Genomic DNA, 9,132 nt, shown 5'->3' with positions numbered 1-9,132 from the left:
CACTCTGAATGGCTTATATATTAAACAAATAAAACATGTTGTTTAGTCATTAAGTCATGTCGAACTCTTCGTGACCCCATGGACCAGAGGACGCCAGGCCCTCCTGTCTTCCACTGCTTCCCGGAATTGGGTCAAATTCATGTTGGCAGCTTCAATGATACTGTCCAACCATTTCGTCCTCTTCTCTTCTTGCCTTCACATTTTCCCAACATCAGGGTCTTTTCTCTCTCATGAGATGACAAAAGCATTGGAGCCTCAGCTTCAGGATCTGTCCTTCCAGTGAGCACTCAGGATTGATTTCCTTCAGAATGGATAGATTTGTTCTTTTTGCAGTCCAGGGGATTCTCAAGAGCCTCCTCCAGCACCACAATTCAAAAGCATCAATTCTTCAGCAATCAGCCTTCTTTATGGTCCACCTCTCACTTCCATACATCACTACAGGGAAAACCATAGTTTTGACTATGTGGATCCTTGTCAGCAAGTTTGCTGTTGCCATAGTTTGTTGTGGTCCACACAGTCAAAGGCTTTTGTGTAGTAGATTTTGCCGAAGTAGATTTTTTTTCTGGAGCCTTCTGTTTCCCTCCATGAAGTTTTCTTGGCAAAGATACTTGCCAGTGGCTTGCCAGTTCCTGCTCCAGGTGGATCGTGTTTAGTCAGAACTCTCCACTATGACCTGTCCGTCTTGGTTGTCCCTGCATGGCATAGCCCATAGCTTCTCTGAATTACACAAACCCCTTCACCATGACAAGGCAGCAATCCGTGAGGCGGGAAATAAAACATACACAATTCCAAACAATGAACATAATAATATGAAATTAAAATAAAGATAAAACAACCAACTGATGGTTGTTGTGGGTTTTCCTGGCTGTTTGGCCATGTTCTTAAGGTTTTTCTTCCAAACATTTTGCCAGTCTCTGTGGCCCTCATCTTCAGAGGACAGGAGTCAGAACAACCAACAATTTAAATAATATAATATAATATAATATAATATAATATAATATAATATAATATAATATAATATAATATAATATAATATAATATAATATAATATAATATAATAAACAATAGAGCAAGACAGTGGTACTGATAGTATAAATGCTGAGACCACTCACTGTAATTAGGTGTTGTAATTAAGGTGTTGTAAGGTCTGGGAAGACCTGTTGGAAAAGCCAGATTTTTAACAGTCACTTAAAAATTCCCAGTGAAGGGGCCACGTGGATTTCGGGCAGGAGGTTGTTCCAAAGCTGAGGAGTGACCGCTGAAAAAGCCCAGTTTCTGGATCTCTCTTTCCGGGCTTCTCTTGAGGTCAAAACTCTCAACTACCCAGCCTGGGAAAATTGTATGGGATGGGCAGATCTCATCAGGAGGAGGTGTTTTGTCAGGTATCAAGGTCCTAAACTGTTTAGGGCTTTACAAGTTAATACCATCACCTTGCAGCTGACACTGAAATGGATGGTCAACCAGTGCAGGGTGGCCAGGGTGGGAGAAACATGTTGATATATATTTTTGACACCACTCAGCAGGCTGGCCACCATGCTCTGCACCTGCTTAAGCCTCTCTAACAGCCTCATGGGTAGCCCCACATAGAGAGCATTACAGTAGTCTATTTTCGAGACTACCAGTGCATGAACCAGCATGGTGAGGGACGCGGTGACAAGATAGGGACACAGCTGGGCAATCCACCTTAGGTGGAAGTAGGCAGAACAGACCACAGATGCTATCTGAGGCTCCATCGACAGTGCTGGATCCAGTAGTACACCCAAGCTACAAACTATAGTACACCATAGGCATCTGTCTCTCTGTCTCTGTCCCTCTCTCTCTACACACACACATTTTAAATACAGAAGTCAAAGCAGTAGTGAAGAGAAGTTTAAGTGGTTAAATGTTTTTGGGACCTAAGCTTCGCAAGACAGCTATTTAAACAGCTGATCGGCGGTTCGCAAAGCGGTTTCCCTATGGCCGATCTTCGCTAGACAACGACAATTCTTCCCCATTGGAACGCATTAAACAGGTTTCAATGCATTCCAATGGGGAAATGCTTTTCGCGAGACAATGATTTCGCTAAACAGCGATTTCAGTGGAGCGGATTATCATCGTCTAGCGAGGCACCACTGTAGTTTTTGTGAGCTAGGCTTAGAGGACACAGAGTTAGAGGCTACAGTTCTACCAACTACACCTCATTTCTGACTCTCATCCTCAGGCTGGAAGGAAGGAGCTGGGTGAACTACAGGTGGGCAGGAACCTTAGTTTGGAGGTTTGTGCTGGTTTGTACACACAGGTGCACAGGTGCTGCACGTTCCCTTCCCCCACCTCCCTGCCTGGATTCCTTCACTCACCAGCCATGCACACTCCTCTCCTCCTCCTCCTCGGCTGTTCGACCAGTCTCCAGCAGGAGCACAGGCTTCCCTGCTTCTCCTCCTTGGTTGATCACCCACTCAGACAAGGAGGCAGGACAGGCATGTATGAACCAGCACGAACCTCTGAACCAAGGTTTGTGCCCATCTCTAGATCTCACCTCGCCAGAGCCTAGAGAACGTGTACTTTCCACTAGGCTTCTCACACACTGGTCCAATGGCAGGAGGCCACAGAAAGGAGGAGAAACAATCTTCTTTGGGCCAAATCACTAGCCCTGTAAAACTCTGCAGTTTCCAAAGAAAAGTGGCAGGGCATGGAGAAAGGTACTCAAGGCAGAGGTTAGACCACATCCACCCTGTGGCTCCTTAAGTCTCAGTGAGGGATTCTAGGACATGGAGTCTAAAAAAGTAATTGGCAAGTGTTTGGACTTGATGATCTTTGGGAGCCCTTCCAGAGGTACAGGTCTGCGATTCTGTGAATGTTCTCAAGGTTTTCTCCAAACCAGCTTATCATTGATTCTGTGCAGGAGACACCAGCAAACAAACTGTACAGCAGGCATCTTAGGACCTCTCTCTTCCACTCCTTTCCGCAGTGTTCTTTTTATTGCAGCCTTCATTACTCATGTGAAGATCTGGGCAATTTTCAGCACCATTTATCAAAACGGGAGACGAAAGGCGTATGGTTTCTTTTTTATTTTTATATTGTTAATGGGAATTTCCACAGATAATGCTCTGCTGAAAATTTACTTCTGGAGTGTGATTCCAATTTAGCAGGTAGAACGAGGCAACAATCAGTGGCAACAGAGTTTGATTCCTCCAGGAACATTTAGAGGTCATCACTTGAGTTGTTGCTATCAAATCTATGATTGCATTATGTTCCCCAACAACAGCAAAAGTGGGAAAATAGGGAAGGAAATTGCAGAGTAAAACAGCAAATGCATAACTTGTTATAATGTGCAACTGCTTTACAGCTGAACACCTACTGTTTAATTACGAGGTGGTGAAATCAGCACAGTGTAGGGACATTGATCACTGAAGCATTGTTAGTTGGAAGAGAAGCTCTCCTTGTGAGTAAACAAAGCTTTATATCCAAGTCCTTTCATTTCCTAGTTTAGTACAAGATAGGATAACTGAACTTGGGTAAGGTCAAAGAATAACTGATCCTTTAGCTTTGGGTGCCTAGATGTTTCACAGCTTTAGAGAACAACCTAAATACCCTTATAAAAAGGAAATCTGTTGGGGTTACTTTTTTTAAAAGAAAAATTAATTGCGCACCTTCAAGACTTAATGATGCATTTTCTGGTTGGTTCTGGTGAAGAACGGAGCTGCATGAAACCACTGTTAAGTCTGAAACACATATTTGAAAAATGCATAAAACATGTATCTGCAGCAAAATTAGGGACAATATAATCAGACACATATACATCAATCAATCAATAATGAAACTGTACGCTAGGATAAATGTGAACCAAAATATGCACAGCTACCCATTTGGGAATCAGGAGGAAAAGCATCAGAACTGGAGTCAACACTTAAATGGGATATGGATGCAAATCTTTGCTTGTTTCATCATCAAAAGAATGAAAAATAAAGGTCTCTCCACTGAATGGGGAGAATTTAATGCATATTTTAGATTTTGGCACTATTCTGAGAAAAAAAATGTGGAAGTGCTTGTTAAGAAAGAAACCTGTAATTGATTTCTTCTTCTTTCCAAAACACAACCTTTTAAAAATACAACATTCTTACACAGACATGAATATGAATCTCCTGAGTTAATACTCATGATTTAGGTGTTTACAGAAAATAGGGGTTTAAAGAAGAAACAAAACACAAACCTTCTCTTCCATGTGGGAAGACCTTTAATGGATCTCCCTTTCACTCAGATGACTGTTAACGGGAAAAAGCATGCAAAGAACTCCAAATTTTATAGTACTGTACATACAAGTGCAAATTTTGTGACTTAGCAGGCCGTAAGGCTGTCCGTTTAACAACATCATAGAACCATAGCATTGTTTTGGTGGAAAGGACCCTAAAAGTCCAACCACTGGGAAATCCTTGACAGAAGGCCATTCAACCTCCAACCAAGGTAAGTTCGCTACATTCCAGGGAAATCCATTCCACAGTTGAATAGCTTTTCCTGTCAAGATGTTCTTCCTAATGTTTAGATAATTTCTTCTCGGAAACCTTTTCTTCTTTGGCTGAGTTGTCCATCTGTGTATGGTGATCCTATTTGCTGATAATTTCTGCTTCTGTGTTGTTTCAATTTTTTATTGCTGCTTCTACGTGTCTTTTTTGATTATGATAATTGATTTGGTTGCATTTGTTGTTATTGTTGCATGGTTAGTCTTTTTGTGAAGGAAAGATTAACTATATATTTTAATATACGGTAAATAATTAAATGTTGGGACGTGGTGGCACTGCGAGTTAAACCGCAGACGCCTCTGTGCTGCGAGGACAGGAGACCAGCAGTTCTAAGACTGAATCCATGCAACGGAGTGAGCTCCCATCACTTGTCCCAGCTCCTGCCAACCTAGCAGTTCGAAAACATGCAAATACAAGTAGATAAATAGGTACCACCTCGGTGGGAAGGTAACAGTGTTCTATGTCTAGTCGCGCTGGCTATGTGACCATGGAAACTGTCTATGTACAAACACTAGCTCTACACCTTGGAGACAGGGATGAGCACTGTGCCCTAGAGTCGGACACTACTAAATGTCAAGGGGAACCTTTACCTTTAAATAATTATATGACTTAATAGGGTAACTCAGTGAATTAGTTATTTGGCTGTGGAACCAAATGTTGAGAGTTCAATTCCCTACTCTGCTTCCCAGAAGAGCCAGTCTGTGTTGCTTTGGGCAAACTGCACAGAAATGGTTTTCCATAACCCAGAAGAACAGAATGGTAAATCACTTCTGAATACTCTATGCATAACCCCGCCCCCCAGAAAAAGGGTCACATCAGTCAGGATTGACTTGACAGAACACACACATGCACACACTTAAATATCCAAGCACAGAGCCTGTTTTAATGTTTCATAGAAAGAAAAGGGGAACTAGCTTTTCCTAAACAACTCGAAAAATCTTACGTTTGACAGTGGCAAAAATTAACCAAAGTTGGAGAGGGCAAGAAAAGATCTGTAGGAAACGGGTGAGAGTAAATAAAATTATAAAATTTCAAGATAGTTTATAACAGGGAATAAACATGAAGGAGTTAAGTCAAAAGCCTCATTCGGAGAACCGTCTTTAAGACTTTAAGTGCAGATCTGAATGTAGACATTTACTGTCTGATTTTTTATGACATCCAGTGTCACAAAGCTTCTTTTCACATTTACACCTGTGGCATGGAAAATGTATTTCTCTGGTAAATGAGAGAAATTAGGTAGGATTTATTCGTCATCATCTGATATTCTCCTCTTGGCCACTTAAAAATCCTAAGATTTGGCAGTCCCATGTATGTCACATGGTGAATCTGCGTGATTTATATTGCGACAGTTTTCAACCCATGGCGTAGTCTTTCTCAGCACATTTATTGTATATCATGGGCAGGCAAAATATCACAAACTTAGGACCCCACAGTGTTCATCCAAAACCCCCTTTGTGATTTCTACAGAAGATGGTGGCCAATTTTCTCATGTTCTAGGGTAGGGGTCCCCAACCCCTGGTCTACAGCCCAGTACCAGACTGTGGCCATGGCAGGACCAGGCCACAGAGACAGATCTCCTGCCCCCCGTATGGCCTGCCACCTGCATGCACAGGGCCCCCGCCCCTCTGCAAGTGTGCCCTGCCCCTCTACGCATGTGCACAAGCACATCCTGCTACTCCATGCATGCATGCAAGCGCACCCCAGCCACCCACAAGCACGGGCTGTGTGCCCTGCTCCCCATGCATGGACCCCACCACCCACTGGTCCATGATTCAGAAAAGGTTGGGGACCACTGTTCTAGGGCACCCCTAGCAGTTCCCTATGCCAGTTACAAGGCCCTATATAGTTTGGGTCCAGGTCACCTGAAGGACTGTACAGTATCTTCATGGAAGGCCCTTCTCTCCATTCCATTACTTTCACAGTCATGGCTAGTGGAAATGTAAGAGAGGATCTCATCTGTAGCTGCTCCAAGGTTTCGGAATGCCCTCCTCCAGGAGATTAGGTTTGGCCCTCTCCCTCTTGCCCTTCTGGTGATAAGGGAAGACAATTTTGTTTAGAATTTCATGTGTGTTTTTCATGTATTTTGAAGGGTTTTTTAAAAAAACGTTTTAATGAATGGTTTGAATATTGTTGCATGTTTGTTCTTTTAGTGTCATATTTTACTGGGGTTTTAATTGGTTTGTTTTTTTAATAACTTCTGAGCTGCCTTTGGTCCCTTAATTGGGAGAAAGGCAGCAGGCATATTAAAATAAATAAGAAAATAATCCATTTAAAAAGATTAATTTTGATTACCTCCTTTTGACAAAGGGGCTTTTCCCAGTTTAGACTGCCAATTTGCTTGTTAAAACGGGATTTTTTGGGTCATGGTTTACAGGAGTGGCCCTTCAAAGTTTAGCGATGTGTGTGTGTAGCTTTGGAGTCAACCTGTGATATATGCAAATATCTTCCACAAAAGAAACAACAACGGTTTGTGTCATCTTCAAGACTAAAATATTTATTTCAGTGTGAACTACAACAGGACCGTAATCCACAAAGGTTCACACTAAAATACACCTGTGAATCTTAAAAGTGCTGTAACCATTTGGTAGTTTATTTTTTTTCCACATATGCGAGATTTACACACGAATGTTGATGATCTGTAGAGCCAAGAACATAGGGGATCTGCCTTATACTGAGCTAAATCTTTGGTCTTCTGAACATATCCTTGTCTGCCTGGTCCTCCAGAAGATCTCAGAAGCTGAGATCTATCTTCTATACAAGGAATGGAAATCAAGACCTTTTGCATGCAAGATTGAGCTAAGATCCTTCCTTAATTCTGAGGATGTCCAACTATTAAGCAATACACAGATGAATGTTGTTGTCAGATGCTGATGTTAAATGTCCATGTTGATGTCTAAGAACTTGCAGCAACAACATAGTACCAAGTCAATTACGGTGACCCTTTCTTTACAAGGTTTTCTTGCTACAGAATACTCAGAAGTGGTTTACTGTCCTCTTCTTCTGGAGGTGGTTTGGGACCCTATAGCTTGGCCAAAACCATACAGACTGGCTCTTCTCCTGCAAGGCACTGCCAATCTCTGGCTCTGCAGCCAGGTATCCAACTCACTGAGATATCTATAGACATACGTGCAGACACTTTGGGTCTTTTGCCTGGGACAGGTGCATGAATGTTGGCATTTATCATTGTTGGTGATAGTAACAGATGCACTGACCTATATTACTCGTGATGGTAACATCCAATCAAGATAAAGAACATATAGAAATTGTGTTCCAAACCAAGCATGTGATTGCATTCAGGCGGCACTCCTATATAACCCAAACTGCTGCGATATAAGTTGTGAGATGAGTTGGAAGATTTGTTTTCCTAACTAGGGCAGCATGGAAAATGGAATCACTGGGGTGTTAAAAGTGCTAAATAATGATGGTTACTGCCACACAGCGATAGCATCAATCAGTAGCTATATTCCGCAGCCTTTTTGCTTTTTAAATCCGAGATTGAAATAAAAATAAGATGATACTTATCTGTGAAGATTCTCAGTCATCTAGGTGAGGTTATCTGGAAGCTGAGTCAAGGCAACTGGACATCTTTCCTATTAGGTTGAAACGTTTTGCTAATCATCTAAGTAGCTTCTTCAGTCTGAGGAGAGTTGGTAGGAGATCCCTGATATATCCTCCAGGTTGGTTTCACTTCCCACCAGTTTGAATAGGCTCATTAGAAGGACAAAGGACATCCTTCTTCACCCACTGTCATGGGTTGTTAAACAGTTGTTAACAGTGGTCTTTCTGGTGAGTGTGCTCCTGATCTTTCTGGGGATGGATGAAAGGGCAGCACTGTTAATGACTGTTAACAACTCATGACAATGGGTAGAGAAGGACTGCAGAAGTGGGATTATCCCTCACCCCCAGTCCTTTGTCCATCTAAGGAGCCTATTCAGACCAGGGGGAAGTGAAACCAATGTGGAGGATATATCAGGGATCTCCTACCAGCTCTCCTCAGAGGGAAGAAGGTACTTGGATGAGTAGCAAAATGTTTCAACCTAATAAGAAGGAAGTCCAGTTGACTTGATTCACCTTCCAGTTAAGATTTTATTAAGTTTGGAACTCAGAGACAATTTTTTGCTGTCCAGTAGGTGGCACTCCTGTTTATAAAGATGCAGGAAGTTAAGGGTTGAGTCTCCTTTTTGCCAGATAAACTGGAGGTGACTTCTCTTAAGTCTTGCAAAATTAACAGCTCCAAATAGGTGAATCACAAAGTGTGGATCAATTTAATTAGAGTCCTGTCATCGTCTCTAGTCACCCTTTCCAATCCATTCCTGTATGCTGGGATTTTACATACCTTCCTGAGTTTGCAGGATAAGTGTTATGAAGAATCTTGCCACCTGTCTTATAAAAATTGTGCTTTTATGGCTGTGATCAGCCTGGGCCAGCTACCAAAGTCCCTGATCCATATGATTAGCCCTGCCCAATCAGGTCACACAAGGGCCTCTTTGCTTGCAGGGAGAAACTTACTCTGTGGGAGAGCAGAAAATTTCTTGAATTGTGCTGAAATTAAGGGAGTGTCTTTGTCTTTTAACTCCTCTCCCCACGAATTATTGCAGAAAACTAAATCTATTTATAGGTGTGGGGCAAAGTCTGC

Source organism: Pogona vitticeps, chromosome 4, assembly GCF_051106095.1.
Source record: "Pogona vitticeps strain Pit_001003342236 chromosome 4, PviZW2.1, whole genome shotgun sequence".
Classification (NCBI taxonomy): domain Eukaryota; kingdom Metazoa; phylum Chordata; class Lepidosauria; order Squamata; family Agamidae; genus Pogona; species Pogona vitticeps.
This window is presented reverse-complemented; position numbering follows the sequence as displayed.